Raw genomic sequence first — 18,327 nt, forward strand, 5'->3', positions numbered from 1 at the left:
TATATTTATAATAATCATCAATGTATAATACTGTTTAGCAAAACACCTTGCATTCTTATTTAAAGGCTGTACTACAAGCTGGGAAAGGTTCTGTTGTACAATGAGGAATTGTTGCTATGTATAATAACACTGTCTGGGACATTTCAGTAATTGCGTATAATGTATAGGTATGTTTCATTGTGTTGTGTGGACTGATATAGGGCAGTCTGTTTTCTCACTGGCCCCAGAGCTTTCATTTAGCTCTATTTGGGAGCTGTTACGTCAATGCTGGCTACATCTTTAGAACATGCTATGATAATATAAATTATATAATTAGAGGTCATATTATAATCTTAGGATATGTGACATCTAGCGTACCGCTAGAGCTAGGAGTGTGTTATAACAATGTTTGAACTCTTGCCCACATTACTTACATCTTCCTAAATATGTAATAGACATATTTTCTACACATTGTGGGATACTCAGCTTGTGATGACTGTGAGGTTATGGAGAATATCTGTGCTACACATCTAATAGGGAATGTACAAACTATTTCTGCTTGGAAATGATGCAAAACCCAAAGATTGATTTACAGAAAGACTTGCTCTCTACGTTATTAACAATTAATGTTCATGGAATCTCTTCCCTTATATTACCAGAAGATTAATACACGTATAAAAAGGAATATAATAATGCAGAATATTGATGTTCTGACAACCTGGTGGTCTCGGGAGGAATTAATGGTAGCCTACCTGTCCTCAGCCGCATTCTTCTGCCGCTGGCCAGGACTGTCTTGAGTCCGACGTCTTTTGTGCTCTTCCAGGTCCGCCGGAGCTCTGCCCGCCACATCTCCATCCTCCGCCCACCACCGAACTGACTTTTCTGCCCAGTGGCGTCTGACGTCAGAAGCTGTAGGTGGAGCCAGCCATGACTATTGGCTGCTGGTCCTCAAGCTGTAATTGGCTCGCGCCTGGCACCAAATTCAAATGGCCACCAGTCCGCGAGCTGCACCTGGCTCGCAGCTGGCATCAGATGTCACCCGCCACAGGGAACAGTTATTTGAATGTGTCCTGCCGGTGTGGATATGGATACTCACTGTTACACTCAAGGATGTTTTGAGTAGCACCCTTGGGTCAGTCCCTCTCCTATTAGGCATGCTGTGCTGCTTCTTCCCTCCTACTCCAGCTCCCTCCCTCACAGATAAGTCCCTTCTGGTGGCTAGATCCCTTCCAAACTGAAGAACTAAAGTGTAGCTTGCATACACAGCGAAGTCTGGGAATCTGGTGAGTGAACCCTACCACAGTTAGTCCTGCTCACAATCAAACATATTACAAAATTCTGAAGCATGTTTTCATCTCCAGACTACACATTATTAACTTAATCTGAGCAAACTAGCTTCCTAAACGGAAGGGCAGTGAAGCCACAAACATTTACAGTACCCATCTATTACTGTTTTAAATGTTTGTATATGTTGTAATTGTGGTGGCACTCTGGAGACTTTTTTGGCAGGTGATGTTGAATGTCTAGCACCTACAGCAAAAACAGTTTCCTACCCTTGATCTATTGAAATCTTGATAAGACAGCATTGTCAGCAAGCCTGGTTTGTGGCATAATTTCATTCATTTCCTTCATGCCCTTTACTTTGAAAGATTGTCAAATCGATTAATGGTAAAAATGTACTATAATTGATTGTCTCGGTGCTAGGTGATTGCTGCTGATGACTATGCTAACCTGCTCTTATGATTCCCTATGTACAAACACAAACTGCATGCAGCCACACAATACATACATCTGCTTAGCTGCTATGGTTTAAACCGACACTTACAACGATCTTCATTTAGTTAAAGTTACTAGGCTACCTGTGCAGAACCAAATCAATGTGTTAGGTATCTGACTGTAGTAAGTGAGGTTGTGAGTCTGAGTCCTGTGTGGCATGCTGAGAAATGTATTTTTTAATTACAGGAGGATTTAACTGAAATTGCACATATCTTATGTACATACAGGCTTAGGAAGTGGAGTCAATCAAATGAGCCTGCCTGCCCCCAATCTAATACATTGGTAGAACATTGGAAATAAAACTTGCGATTGTGAGGAAACATTGGATTCTCATTATTGCAGTGTTAGCCACCGGAACCGAATCATCAATGGCTCAGATTAAACATTATTCCAATCCCTAGTAAGGACCATTCGGTATGCTCAAATTACTGTCCAATTTCACTACTAAATAGGACGTCCCTGGTCACGGGTTAGCGCTTTTGGACTCCCACTCACCGTCAGTGACCGCCTGTCACTAACTCCGCCCACTGCGCCGTGGGCGTTTAACGATGCTGCCACCACCAAACTCTACCATCGGCGTTTGGAACCGCTTACTAGGTACACTCAGGCTCCTGCCTTGGAACCTGGAACCGCTTCTGCTGCATATGCGTTTGATTAACTATGGACACACCTCCTGTTTGGTGTCGGCTGTTCCCACCTGATCCCTCGCAATGGACCAGGTCTGAACGGTAGCTGGCAGAGGGCTTGAACTTGGAGACACGGAGCTCTTACCCAGAACAGCAGGAGAACGGAATAGCGTTTTTGCGCAATTCTGTTGGTCGTTAGATTGAGGCAATTGGTAAAGGCAAACTGTGTTTATTTGCTCAATGTCTTAAAGAAGACCCTCCCTTCCGTCTGAAGGGGAATATCACACAGAATCAAACAGCAATTCTCCACAAAGGATTTCCAAAGATGTACCACATACAGGAATCTTATCAGCAGCTCTTCTCCTCATAGAAGTTACAGGGTTGTACCACATACAGGGCTCACAGTCCCTCTTTTTATGTCATTCTTACACACAACATCACAGTGGGGCAAATCCACCCTGCGCTCCTTCTAGCCAATCATTCTAGCTCAGAAAACATAAATTAACAACATATTACATTTCAAAGGAGTCTCTCAATATCCTCCTTCCTATTCCACCACACAAACTGATTTATCATACATTATACTGTCTCCTAAAATGTTGGTATAACATGTCACAGGAAATGGTAAATGCATTCATCCTTATCAGTTTGGCATTTCCAACCTTAACACATTCAGCTTTTACAAGTGGCATCCAAAAGGATCTCCTTAAAAACAAATTGTCTTTTCAAAAGGAAGTTCTGTATGTGAAGCGTTTGGCTATATGACACCATTCACACCTTCACACAGAGAACTTCCAGCCAGAGGTCACTTGGAATGCACTTCAAAGAAAGCTTAGTTACACAATGGCTCTGGCCACTATCATAGGTCAGGATGATTAACATATCACTTCCTATGTCAGGAGGTGAGAAGGTCTCATAACCATTTCACTTATAGCTACAGCCTTCTAAAACAACTTACACATTCCTTATAAGTGCATTTTCTCTACAAAATATACATGTAAACCATATAGTGCATAGCCTATTAAATATACGTTGCTTCATGCACTAATGCATTGCAGCAATACATATATACTTTGATACAGTTTATTATAAACCATGTGCAGTGTTCCTTTACACTGTCCTTTTAAAAATGACGGCACAGCACGGGGGTTAACCCTTTCAGTGCTGTGGCAGCCATTAACCCCGTGTGGCCTGCCTCCGGCCACACTAAAATACTTGCGATCCATGGCAGTACCACTCTTCCTCCAGTTGTGGTGCTCTCTCAGTGTTACTTCCTGCAGTATCATTTTTCACCAGTGGTGCTGCACTTCTGCTGGTGCTCCTAGCACTACATGGTTTGTCTCTCTGCAGCTGGAGGCAATTGGCTAATGAGCTGCACCTGTTTCTCCTGCTTGTTACCCAGCATATCTGACCACTCATTGCCAGATCATCAGTTCATGTTACCGGAGACTATCTAGCTCATGCTGCTTTTGGAGGCTTTCTGCCGTTTAACTGTGTCTGTCCTGTTCCTGGTGTCTAGTTCAGGTCCCAGGCTGCTCAGTATCCACACAGTTCCCTTCCTGCTCTGGGCCTGCAGTCCATTACAGAACCACGCTGTCTCTCAAACTTCGACTAATGAGTATCTGTGGCTGCTTTCATTAACACCTCAAATTAGTTTCATATTTTGAGACTTTGCCTTATTGCCACTGTTTTACAGGTCAAGTATGCTAACCTATTATTCCTGCTCAGCCATTTACTCCTGCCCGCAGTTTTTTATTCTTATTCCTGGACTTCTCATAATTTAGCTGCTTTGTGCTATCATTATCCTGTGTGAACCCTGGTCTTTGTCTTGCCTTCAAGTGTTTAATAAACCAGTTACCGTTTTACTTCTGCATAACTTCTTGAAATTCACACTTGTAAGGGTAATCCAAGATGACTCATGACCAAGTGAGTGCTAATACCGATTTAAGATCGTTCCAAAAGTCTTGACCAACCACACTACCCCATTTTGATTCGTCCAGACCAAGTGGGGTTTGTCCCATCCAGTCAGTGCTGGATAACACTAGACCAGAATTGATGCATTTCATTATAACAACAAACATAAAATTCCTTCACCAGCACTTATTTCCCGGATGCTGAGAAAGCCTTCTACAGGGTTTTGTGGCTATTTATGACCCAGTCTTTAAGACATTATGGCTTTATATAGAAATTTCTGCAAACAATTATAATTCTAGTACAAATTCTTCACTGTCACAATTCCTCCACAATTTTATACTAACAGTTTGCCATATGATTCCTTTAACGGAATGCAGTCAACATCCCGACAACCGGGATGGCGTCTGCCGGAACCGCGGAATCAAAATCCTGATCGCCGAGAGAACACCGGTGCCGAAATCCCGACACGACTCAGGATGCTGATGTCGGGACCCGGCAGACAGCATACCGATCATAAGGACACCGGGGACAGGTAAAAACAAAAATATCAGATATGGGGGGGTGGGCGGGAGTTAGGTTTAGGTAGCCCAATGGGAATTAGAGTTAGGCTGCAGGAGGGGAAGGTTAGGGTTAGGCTCCGGGCAGGGGGGGGCTAGGCTCAGGCACCTATGGGGGGAGAGGGGGTTAGGTTATCCTTATTTGAGTCGTCATTACATGCTCAGGTGTACCAATAAGATAATTCATTCAGTAATTAACACACCAAGACGTTTTTTCATATTTTATATTTCACTGGAGAGAATATTACTTATTTTATATTTTTTTAGACTGTTTAACAAAAGTTAAATTTTAATTACATTATTTTTTGTAAGTGCGCCAACCAAGGGACATTTCTGTCTTCTTTTCTTTTTACTAAATAAGGGTACACCCTTATTTAGCCAATTTTCACTCTGGTCATTAAGCCCTTAGCTATTAAGATTCGATCCAACCCGGATATCTCAGAGATTGAGGTTAGCAAATCCCAATATAAAACTGCCCCCTTTCCTGACAATGTCCTATTGAATCACACCTAACATCTCACTTCCATTCCTAACTTATATAAAGAAGATTGTGTGCCGTGTCTTGACACAAGGTTAATAATCTCAAATCTGCCTTTCTACCTACCAGATAATTTTGATACAAGGTTAATAATCACAAATCTGCCTTCTACAGGTACCAGATCACGTGAAATTTTGAATTGAGACAGACTCAATAAAATGTTTAGGCAGTGGCGTAACTAGGGTATTTGGAGCCCAGGACAAATTTGAAAAGGGAGCCCCCCCCCTCCCCCCAAAAATGGGCGTGGTCACTTAAAAATGGGGCGTGTCAACATGACACACCCCTTTATTTTCAAACTGAACATTCCTATCCATATGCACCTTAACCCCAGTAGTACCCACAGTATGCAGTTGTGGTCCCTCTCATGCAGGCCCATAGTAGTGCCCCTTATACAGTATCCCCAGTAGTGGTCCCTCTTATACAGCCCCCAATTAGTTCCCCTTACTCAGTACCCCCAGTAATGGCCCCCCCAAATGCAGTGCCCCACGTAGTGTTCCCCCTTATGCAGTGCCCCCAGTAGCAGTCCCCACAATGCAGTGCGCCCAGTAGCGGTATCCCCTTATGCAGTGCCCTTTTATGTAGTGCCCCCAACAGTAGTCCCCCCCATGCAGTTTTCCCAGTAGTGGTCCCCTTATGCAGGCACCCTGTAGTGATCCCCCCTATCTAGTGCCCCCTGTAGTGGTCCCCGCAGTGCCCCTAGCAGGAAGCCCCTTCTATAGTGCCCCCAGCAGTAGTGCCCCCCCTCCCATGCAGTGCCCCCAGTAGTGGTCCCCTTGATGCAGGCTCCCAGTAGTGACCCCCCCCTATCCAGTGGTCCCTGTAGTGGCCCTTCCTATTATTGCCCCCATTAGTGGTCCCCCGAGTGCAGTGCCTCTAGTAATACTAGGCCCCTTTTAGAATGCCCCCAGTGGTAGTCCCCCCCAAGTAGTAGTCCCCAGTAGAGTAGCCCCCCCCAGTAGAGGTCCTCCCAATGGCACCCCCAGTAGATGTCCCCCCCCAGTAGATGTCCCCCCCAGTAGTAGCCAACCCCTCCCCCATTGTCCAGATAGGTTTAAAAATAAATAAATAAATATATATAAAAATATACTTACCTGATTCCACGCTGCTCCTGTCCGCGATGCCGATGCCGCTCCCGCCCTCCAGTCCGCCCGGGCTGGCGCGCTCAGCATTATGGGACTGACGTCATGACGTCAGTCCCATTACCCACTGCAGGGGCCGGACGGGAGTCCGGCTCTTGCAGTGGGTGCTGCAGCAGTCAATGAGAGTCTATCTGACTCTCATTGGCTGCTGTTTAACACACGCATCGCCGCCAGCGCTGGCGGCGATGCGTGTGTTATGCACAGCCTGAGCCCGCCTCCTGGCGCTATTGGGCAAGCACTCAGGGGGAGGGAACGGGCTCAGGCGTGCAGCACAGGACCGGCGCTGGAAGCCTAGCGCCGGTCCTGTGCAAATATGTAGCGCTGACCGCACTCATTGCGGTCGGTGCTACACTGGCTATCTAGGGCGGGCGGGCCGGTACCGTGGCTGGCGGCGCGCCGCCGGTCCAACGGCGCCCAGGGCACGAACCCCGCTCGCCCTGCCCTAGTTACGCCACTGTGTTTAGGCCTTTATGTTACAAAATTATATGATAAACTCTACTACAAAGCTATCTATATTGAGCAAGATCTAGCTCATTAGAAGAATGACTATTCACTGGACAAGTTGCATAAATGTAATAAAAATTAACACCTTCCTAAGAGTCCTTCTGAAGCAGTGCTTACTTGAGTACTCAACGTTCTAAAAACTACTTGCAATAAATAGATCAAAGATTATATAATACCCATCCTAAAGTAAGTATCCTACTGTTGCCCAGATTATACTGGATCTGCCTCAATTTCTCAGTATTACAATGCTATGTGTTTCATTCATATCCTAGCCTTTAAAACTAAATACTAAACTATATTAAACTAAATAAATATTAAACTAAATACAAAACACTGAGTGCACATGGTTAATGAATGGATTGGTAGAATTTGCTTGGTTTTGAAAGCAACATAGACTGGATTCTGTCATATTTATTCCTACCACGACTATGTCTCTGTCTACTTGAGACAATGCCAACCGAGGTCTCCATCTGTCAGCTCTCCCCTCACTGTCATATGAGTTCATCCCTTTTTCTTCCAAGAAAATTGACAATATGGCAAACACCTGGAAATCTGTTAATCACATGATTTAATCACATAATAGAAGTTTTGCTCTGCTTTCATTTGCAGAAATACTGAAAAGTATCACCTACTCAACAATAAATATGTCATTTTGATTTGACCTCAATCAAAGCAGCATTTCCAGATTGAACGCACGTGGACCTATAATGATAACTGCAACGTCAGACCGAGACACTCATATGTTAACCTTGGAATTAGAGATGTGCGGGTTCGGTTTTACTTGGTTCTTTTCACCAAAATTATTGCAAGTTTAGAATAGTTTGGATTTATTTTATTGGCTATCCAAAAAACGTCATAGCCAATAAGATGCCGTTTTGAGATTCGAACATATCTGAGTAAAATCGAACCGGCACATCTCTACTTGGAATCAGACATAGGAGTCACCTTTGAATAAGAAGCCTGTAACAAATACTTCTTAGGATCTGTACAATAAATGTTCAATTAGCATTGCTATAAGAACAAATTCTTACAAAATAGTGTTTAGTCCCAGAGCGGCTTCATAAAATTTAGTACAATACTTGAGACAATGAGCCTCATTTATCAACAAGTTTTATCATTCACAATGAGTGATAAAACTCGCTGCATATGATAATGGTGCTCCAGCCAATCAGCAAACAACTGTCATCTGTTAGAAAAATGACAGTTGGGAGCTGATTGGCTGGAGCACCATTTATCATACGCAGTGAGTTTTATCACTCATTGTGAATGATAAAACTCATTGATAAATGAGGCTCAGTATTGGCAGTTTCAAACATTATATAATTCGGAAATTTTATCCAACTTTATAGGATTACCTCTAAAGTTAACTCTTATAAACCAATTCCTATTTGCCCTTATAGAACAAGGGATAAGTCTACTGACAAGCTTATTATGCACATCTGCCAAATACCAAGTTGCAAGCAACTGGAAAAAACATCCCTCCCACTCTAGTACTTATCAGCTGCATTTGGTTCATTTCCCGAATAGAACAAAATATCCACAAAACATGTGACCCATAATACTCATATTGTGCTACCCAGTTAGCAGATGTCTCATTAACTATATAATTATCTTTAGCTGAAATGCCTTGTACCCCCTCTTTCTACCATCTTCTTTTCCTCTTATTTTAGAACTATTTTAGTACTACCTTCATCCTTCCCCCTCCACACTCATCTCCCACTCTTCACAAATTCTAATTAGAAATGCAGAACAACACTTCTTCTTGGATGTCATATCGCCACCTAAAACTTTATCTTTCCAAAACAGAATTAATAATATTTCCACCGGCCTATAGTAGTTACCACCCTGATATCTCTATCACTGTTGATAATTCGACAATCAACCCTACCCTTAAAGCTTGCTGTCTAAATGTCATCCTTGACTCTGGACTGTTCTTTGTTCCCCCCATTTATCTGTTTCAAAACCCAGATATAAAAAAAATATCCAGAAAATGCCCATATCTTACACAAAACACTGCAGAAACTCTAATTCATGCACTCATTATATCCTGCATTAATTATATCCTGCATTCATTATATCCTGCACTCATTATATCCTGCAAATGATGGGTTAGAACTGCGCTCTGCTGTATGGGCAGATGGGATGCGAGATGTATTGTTTGTGTCGGGGTGCTGCACCTTCCTAAAAGCAGGAGTACCGGGTCCTGTGTAACGATATAATAGGGTAGAGGGTGCGGAGGGTGCGCTCGCCCTATGGGTGTAATGCTGGAGTAATAGTGTGTTGTGGTCTTTTGTGTTCGATGTTGTTTGTGGAGTGATGGGGTGTAGGGAGGGAAGGGGGTCTAATGGACTGGAGGTGGTGGGTGAGGAAATGAAGACAGAGGCAGAAATGGGGGCCAAAGGGTTTATTGGAAAAAAACAGTACTAATCCTGTTTGGTCCCAGGCACCCAGGTGGGGTGAGCGATCCACTTGGGGGTGTGTGTGGGTGGAGACTGGGGAGGTGAGTGGACCCTTTTAGGGGGCTCCTTTCCGTGCAGTTCAATAGACCGGCACGTTACCCCTGCTGGACCTTTGGTCAACAGTCTTAGGATGTCTCGGGGGGAGGGGAGTGGTGGGTTGGCAGCGGGTCTGGCGGTTGTGGATGCACACCCTGGCGGCGTCCCGCGCAGGGGTATAAGTCTCGGAGTCACTTACCTACCGGTAGGATTTGTTGGTGAAAAAGGCTTGGGCTGCTGGTAGCTGGTGTTAGTTTCCTTTTGCAGATGCGGTGTTGGATGGCTGTTGTGGTGTCAGCGGTTGGAGGAAGCTCTGTGTGTGGTAGTGGCTTGCTGGTGCACTGTGGGGCTTGGTGCACCGCATTGCTGGCGTTCTGTTCCCGCTGCCTGGTGGGTGCCTGCTGGTGTGGATCGCTTAGGGATTGCTGCTGGACGAACAGCTGTGAGTGGAGCTGGTGTTGGTTGCTCCCAGGGGGCGGTGCGTGGTCACCTGGGTCTAGCAGGTGGAGTGGTGATCAAGAGGGGTGCGGAGGGCTTTGCTAGGTGTGATGCCCAGCGCGGCCCTGCGGGTGGTGGGTAGAGAGGGTTCTGGAAGCAGCAAGGCTCGACCGAGTTCTCCGCAGGAATGAAGAGCTATGGTGTAAGCTGGCTGTGGTGTCAGAATGTAGGGGGTCTCCAACGCGTTTCAGCAGGGGCTTTGCCTTCTTCAAGGAGGTAAGAAGTGTGGCTATGCATGTGTGAGGTTTAAATGTGGAACTTCCGGGTTCTGTGTTTGTCAGGTGGTGGAGATGACCAATCAGGGCTAAGAGTGGGTGTGGCCCATGTATCTGATAGGTCGTGGGTGAATGTGTGAGGCTAAGCCTGTGGTTGGGTGATAACGTCATGTGGTTTGGGCAGCCAATGGTTTACTGTGCAGCTGTGGTTGTGTTAGCTGGGGCTCGTGTCTGGGTGCATATGTGGCTGCTATGGGGATTGTGACCGGCTGTGAATGGTCAGCGGCGGTCATGTGGTGTCGGCAGCCAATCGTGTGCTCTGCTGGTGTGGGTGTGTATGCTGGGGCTGGTGTGCTTTAATGCATTATGCAGCTGCTATGGGGATCGAGACCGGGTGCGGTTGGTTGGAGGTGGTCACGTGGTTCTGGCAGCCAATCTTGTGCTGTGTAGAGTTTCCGTATGTTTACATGGGTTAAGGTGACAGCTGGCTCTGGCGTGCGTTGGGCGGAGGAGGTATGCGGAGTGTTTTGTGCTGTGTGGAGGATTTAATGAGCACACGATTGGCTGCCGACACCACATGACTGCCGCTGACCATTCACAGCCGGTCACAATCCCCATAGCAGCCACATATGCACCCATACACGAGCCCCAGCTAACACAACCACAGCTGCACAGTAAACCATTGGCTGCCCAAACCACGTGACGTTATCACCCAACCACAGGCTTAGCCTCGCACAATCACCCACGACCTATCAGATACATGGGCCACACCCACTCTTAGCCCAGATTAGTCATCTCCACCACCTGACAAACACAGAACCCGGAAGTTCCACATTTAAACCTCACACATGCATAGCCACACTTCTTACCTCCTTGAAGAAGGCAGAGCCCCTGCCGAAACGCGTTGGAGACCCCCTACATTCTGACACCACAGCCAGCTTACACCATAGCTCTTCATTCCTGTGGAGAACTCGGTCGAGCCTTGCTGCTTCCAGAACCCTCTCTACCCACCACCCGCAGGGCCGCGCTGGGCATCACACCTAGCAAAGCCCTTCGCACCCCTCTAGATCACCACTCCACCTGCTAGACCCAGGCGACCACGCACCGCCCCCTGGGAGCAACCAACACCAGCTCCACTCACAGCTGTTCGTCCAGCAGCAATCCCTAAGCGATCCACACCAGCAGGCACCCACCAGGCAGCGGGAACAGAACGCCAGCAACGCGGTGCACCAAGCCCCACAGTGCACCAGCAAGCCACTACCACACACAGAGTTTCCTCCAACCGCTGACACCGCAACAGCCATCCAACACCGCATCTGCAAAAGGAAACTAACACCAGCTACCAGCAGCCCAAGCCTTTTTCACCAACAAATCCTACCGGTAGGTAAGTGACTCCGAGACTTATACCCCTGCGCGGGACGCCGCCAGGGTGTACATCCACAACCGCCAGACCCGCTGCCAACCCACCACTCCCCTCCCCCCGAGACATCCTAAGACTGTTGACCAAAGGTCCAGCAGGGGTAACGTGCCGGTCTATTGAACTGCACGGAAAGGAGCCCCCTAAAAGGGTCCACTCACCTCCCCAGTCTCCACCCACACACACCCCCAAGTGGATCGCTCACCCCACCTGGGTGCCTGGGACCAAACAGGATTAGTACTGTTTTTTTCCAATAAACCCTTTGGCCCCCATTTCTGCCTCTGTCTTCATTTCCTCACCCACCACCTCCAGTCCATTAGACCCCCTTCCCTCCCTACACCCCATCACTCCACAAACAGCATCGAACACAAAAGAACACAACACACTATTACTCCAGCATTACACCCATAGGGCGAGCGCACCCTCCGCACCCTCTACTCATTATATCCTGCATTCATTATATCCTGCACTCATCATATCCTGCATTCTGTCACACGTCGCTCCAGAGACCCCAGAATCAGACCCTGTCACTTACCTTTGCGGGCGCTGACCCGCGGTGTCTTCCGACTCCCGCGCTGTGCGCTGCTTCCTCCTCTCTCAGGGCGGGTCCTGCTGTTGTCCTCTGACAGGTCCCGCTGCTGTCCTACCTCCATGCTGGCTCCTGCTGACTGCTTGGTCCTTGCTGCTCACATCCAAGAAGTGCTGTCCTCCGGTCCATGGACGGGGCCATCTTGGATTCGCCCTATGTGACTCCACTACCATCAATGAGGAGCCTTCTCCTTCTCTCTCAGCCTACCAACTCCCAGCGTCCACTATAAAAGGATCTCCACTGCTGAAACAAGTTGCCAGTGCAACAAGTCCCTTAGTCCAACTAAGTGAGCCTCCCCACTGCACTCTGTAGGTGTTGTCGCAGCTCCAAGTAGCTTCCACAGTACCAGCTTCTCCACACGGCTATCCAGCCGCTCCAAGTAGCTTCCACGCTACCAGCTTCTCTACATGGCTATCCAGCCACTCCAAGTAGCTTCCACGCTACCAGCTTCTCTACACGGCTATCCACCCTAATAGCGTAGATTTCTTGAAGTTAACTTCACTTTAATAAAATATATAAAAACAAAAATGGCATCTGTACAAGATAGATGTAAAAAATTTATCAGCATGAAACAGCACAGTGATGGAACCCGGGTGTTTCTATGCCTGAAACTGTTCTGGACCCTCTGGTAGTGGATGATCAAACACCTGCCCAGTCACTCTTCCAACATGTTTCGACACTTACTGTAGGTGTCTTTTTCAAGGTATAGTGAAAAACGGTATAGTGACTAGGGAAAAGACGGCGGTTTATAGCCCCAAAAAATGGAAATGAAAAACCAGAAGTAAATACACTCCGGTTTAAATGGACAGATATATATGAATTAAAACCCCTGTTTCTAATGATGGAGTATCCCACTCACAAGGGAACATGTGTAGCTGGATACTCCGCATCTAAATACCAGACGATCAGCCTATACAGTCGCGTCTGTCTGGCTTTTAATGAGGGTGTTTGGCATATTATCGCAATTATCAATAAAGTTATTTTGTGACGTATCGTTTGGCTGGCCAAGCCCCCTTGAAAAAAATATATATATAACTTTTGCAGCGCCACCTCCAAGATCCCATGCTGATCCCTATCTCTGGAACTCTCTCCCTCTCTCCCTCTCCCTTTTTAGACTCTCCAACTCTCTACATATCTTCAAACGGGCTCTCAAGACCCACTACTTCATCAAGGCCTTCCAGCTCTCATCCTAACCCACTACTACATGCTCTTTCCTCCCTGTCTACCCCATCTGTGTCACGCCTGTTTGTCTGCTCCTCCCCTTTAGAATGTAAGCTCTCACGAGCAGGGTCCTCTTCTTATACTTTCTTCTGCTCATTACTTCCCACAAGGGCATCTAAAACTTGATTGCTGACTCCCTGCTGCTTATTTGAGTGTTTTAATCGCTAATGCAGCAATGTGTATAAACCATGTCCTTGTCCTACATTGTATTGTACTGTAAGTCACTAGTTTCTTGTTCACTTAATTGTTTATGTACTATGTAAGGCACTGCGGAACACTTGTGGCGCTATATAAATAAAGGATAATAATAATAATAATTGCGTGACCATCTGACATCTAAATAACCTTTGGGTTACTCAGGATGGAATCGATATGAAATACCGCCGTTTCGATTCCCGTCAGTGCCTGGCCGACAACAGCAGAGATCCCGGCAGAGGAAGCCCGACAGCGCTGGAATTCCCGATCGTGGATAGGTAAGTACTATCTAACCTAACCCTCCTTAGGGGTGCCTAACCCTAACCTCCCCCCCAAGTGCCTAACCCTAATCCCCCCTCTAAGTGCCTAACCCTAATCCCCCCTCTAAGTGCCTAACCCTAACCCCCCCTTCCCTGCTGCCTAACCCTAAGTCCCCCCTGGGGGTGCCTAACCCTAACCCTCTCTCCCCCTAGCCTAACCCTCCCGGGGGGGTACATAACCCTAATTCCCCTCCGGGTGCCCTAAACCTAACCATCCCCCCCCACGGCTGTCCGTTCGCGGCGCCCGGCATCCCTTCGATCGGGATGCCGGGCGCCAGTCTCCCTGCATCGGGGAGATGTCAGGCGTCTACATCGCTGGGATATGACAGTCAGGAAGCCGGCTGCTGGTATTAAGGCAGCCGGCTTCCTTTTTGTATACCCTCAAGATGTTTGGCAAAATGACGCTTCCAGGGCCAGTGAGCTACTGGCTTCGGTATGCCCAGAAACTGAAGTCAACATGCCTCCATTTTCTAGAACACTCCCCGTCGACACCCCCAAAAGCCAGCAACATCTCAATTATGCTGCGGCTTTTGGAGCACTGCGAGCCATATAGCAGGACCAGATCTGCACATGCGCAGCGCATCCACAGAACATTAAGCATCTGAGATTTATGTAAATATCAGATTTACGTAAATCTCTGAATTAGGCTCTGTGCTCAAGAATCAAGCATGAGGAGTCCTTAAAACAAACATATTGCCCATATTTGTAAAAGCTCCTACCTACAGTAGTAACAATTGCAGTTTCTACCTGAAAATGTTATGTTTCTCATTTTTGCTTCACACTTATGGCCTGATTCTACGCGGGAGCAATAACATGCAAATGGTAGTGTCAGTTTTCTATTTGTGTACTAGCGTATGCCTGACAGTGTGAGCACAGAGACCCCCACTTTCATGGCCTGAGCACATTGTAACACAGCCGATGGGTCTAGACAATCCACCAACGGTGCACCATCGATAATTGCATGTTCCATTTTGGCAGATGCAGTTTCTTGGTCGGAACATGGCTTCTGTGGAAGTGACTCTGCATCTGAGCACTGACATGCCCACGACACTCCCGTCACATGCTCACGAGACAGACTTTTTTTTACATTCACTTCAGGCCAACTCCCAGCCACCGCCCAAGAATGCCCATTGCTTTGCCACTCTATTTGTGATCCCATCTGAGACGTACCCAACATGCATACACACAGGATAACACATACGCAGTTGTGTTTTCAGAACTTTGTGCATCTGCGCAGTAGCAAATAATAGCTCTACTACGTGATTATTGACATTGTGTGTGGTTTGCATGCAATGCGGAATCAGGCCTAGTGGGCTAATTATCACAAGACAACAATGTCAGTATGTTGGTGGACAGATGATTTAGTTTGTACTATGCAGGTTTTGTCAATTATTAAATATTAAAATATAATATTTAATATGTGTCTTTACTTGTTCTTTAATGTAGGTGTCTATGACTATCTCCGGCTTACAACATAGTATTATCTGTATAGATGTGCAGCCACATACTTAGTATCAAAACAGATTAACAAGAATGACTTCATATGGTTTAGAGACTGACCCGTTGCCTAACTCAGAGGAACCAGATGTTGTTTCTGTCTTTTGCAACAACAACACTGAACTGTAACGTCTGACCACTTAGGAATGCATAAGTCAATCTTATAAAATTCCTGCTTAATAAACATAAAATAAATCAATACTGTACTTTGCGTGACATGGTGCCTGAAAGCAATAGCTTGGGAAATGTCAATATGGTTATGGCTCCAGTAAACACCCTGGTTAGACACAGTTAATACTGTGTATATGTAACAGTTTAATACACTATGTACTCTATGTAACGACTTCATAACAACATTGTTGCAGTCATAGGGGGAAGTTCTGTAACAACTATACTACCTGATTATCACAATCTTAAGAACTTTATACCATACAAGCAATATATAATTATGCTTAAACCTCATAGTGTGAAATCAATGAGAACTGATATTGATGCAGCAGCTGAAATAAGACACATCAAGAACATTTATTTCTTGTAAAAATTATCACAAAAATAATTGGGATACTAATAATTATTAGCACCAGTGGATCAACATTTGAAACATTTCTTCATTTCTCTCTTTCTTTTTGTTTTCATTTTGCTTGCTTCTCATGTGTTATCAATGTAGTATATTAATATTTTACCATATGATATAGTAAAAATTATATTTTAATATTTGATACAATGCCCGAGTGCACCTAGTTAAAGATTCTTTTTCCACTTTCCCCATTCCTTGGTTAAGTTTAATTTATCTGTATGCAATCTTTGGTAGCACCACTCCCCATTGGACTCTAGAATTATTACAATATACTGTTGTACGTGACGTGTCCGGGAAGAGGCATGGCAATCAAATAGAATATCGAGGCTCCAGTGCAGTGGATATACCTATGGTTTCTACTATAGGAACAAGAACAGGTCAGAGTTACATGATATCGCCCCTTTTTTTGGCGAAAAAAGTCAGTTTTTGCCTATGGCGAAAATAAGGCCGTTTTCACTGCTAATTGAATACGGCCCTCTTCTTAAAGTTCGAGTATATATTTGGTTTTCAGCAAAACCAAACTGCTCATCTCTAGTTTAAAGATTGATACAAGAAACTTTGGCCCTCATTCAGAGCCGTACGCTCTGAGCAGAGCGCACGCTCTGAATGAGGGCCGGGCTCCATTTTCATGGAGCGTCCTCCTGGACGCTCGTATAGCTGTGGGTCACCACCCACAGGCTATACGAGCGTGCTTTGTGATGGCCGCGATGGTCGAGACCATCGCGACCATCGAAATTGCGAGCCGGAGCCTGCGGTTGAGGTTTTCAACCGCAAGCTCCGGAGTGATTTTGGCTCTATTAGAGCCAAAATCACTCCCACTGACATCACTAGTGATGTCAGTTGGCCGGCTTCTGACGGGAGGCGTTCCCGTGGGAACGCCCCCGTCAGGGAGGCACGCCCCCGGCACGCCCACCAAAGGGGGCGTGCTGTCAATCAACATTGACAGCACGCCCCCTTTGATCGGACACAACGAGCGAAGGACTTTCCTTCGCTCGTCGCGTCTGGCGCATGCGCACGACGGAGCTCCCTCCGTCGTGCGCATGCTCAGTGCATAACATCGACCCACTTGCGAGCGGACAGCCGCTCGCGAGTGGGTCTGAATCAGGCCCTTTGTTTTAGAATGTTGGATAATTTATAGAAGAGGGATTCAGTTTTATAGAGTTGAAGTATTGATATGAAGAGGGATTTGGATTAAAATTTGTGGAGAATGCACATGACATATGAATTTATTTTTAGAATATTGTATCATTTATACAAGATGGTGACCATGAGTAACATCCAAAGTTTTTATAAGGTCATTGAAAACAATGATTTCCATATATAGAGCTGTTTTCTTGCCTTGTACTAGTACAGTATTAATAATGCTAGTAAAATGCACACAACTGATACCAGTGGGTGTGAGAGTACTGAAGATTTGCTTTCAGAATATTGGGTCACTCATACACATGTGAAGATCTCTGTAATGTATTTATATGGGGAACTGTTTGATTTTTTTGAATGATCAAGTAAAAGTAAGATTTTTGGTTTTGATATTAAGTGGCCACTGGCCATGTTCAACTACCCACTACTGCCTATAATGGAAACTATTTTCAGATTCTCTTATGTGTTTCCAAATTCTATTTCTTATTTTCCATGGTTATCTGATGTGTGCACATATATGGTATACATTAGCTGCTACTAATTAGTAAGACTGAAAGAAAAACCCCCCAGAAATGATGATTTTATTCTTACTGTCAGCAAGACAGATAGGAAAATCAACATTAAAGAATTGGGTCTGTATGCTTAGGTAGAGTACGTTACCCCAGGGACGTAACACTCCCTCCATTCCAGAGGCCCCGATTTGCTGTCCTGAGCATACATTCAATATTTTAAAACTGTCCTCCAGAGCACTTTCAGGAGGATAGATGGAGGTGGCCACTAAGGGGGGCAGGACTGCAAAATTGTGCTATTTGGTTCTGGACACTACAATGCAGTGGTGCAAATTGCAACATGATTATCATAAAATCACATCATTGCACCCCTATTCCGTCCATTTCACTATAAAGAGAGCAGGATGCAGGAGTGTCCCCAACTCATCTGAAAGTCCATAGCACTACCGAAATTTAGGGAGTCTCCCATACATTTTGGGATAGTTGGCAATTATGATGCACAGTGAAACCTTCTTTGTGCTTTCAGTTCTTGAATTGTGTAAGTGCTTTCCAACCATTTTCATAAAGTGTACCTAGAAGAATTGATGCTGTTTTGAAGGCAAAGGGTGGTCACACCAAATA

At 45.6% G+C, this 18,327-nt stretch overlaps 1 protein-coding gene across 5 annotated transcripts in view; it reads left to right on the forward strand.

Moving 5' to 3' along the window:
- Window positions 1-18,327, forward strand: part of LOC148532287 (uncharacterized) — a 56,328-nt gene that overhangs the window by 14,118 nt on the left and 23,883 nt on the right. The window contains exon 1 of one of the 5 annotated variants that reach the window (XM_088468059.1): window positions 1,195-1,262. The exons of the other annotated variants lie outside the window; for them this stretch is intronic. The gene's annotated coding sequence lies outside the window, so the exon portion shown is untranslated. Of the gene's footprint in view, window positions 1-1,194; window positions 1,263-18,327 lie in introns of those variants that run through there. 5 annotated transcript variants of the gene reach the window in all.

The sequence above is a fragment of the Taudactylus pleione genome, unplaced genomic scaffold, assembly GCF_031769625.1.
Source record: "Taudactylus pleione unplaced genomic scaffold, aTauple2 ptg000080l, whole genome shotgun sequence".
In the NCBI taxonomy this organism is placed as follows: domain Eukaryota; kingdom Metazoa; phylum Chordata; class Amphibia; order Anura; family Myobatrachidae; genus Taudactylus; species Taudactylus pleione.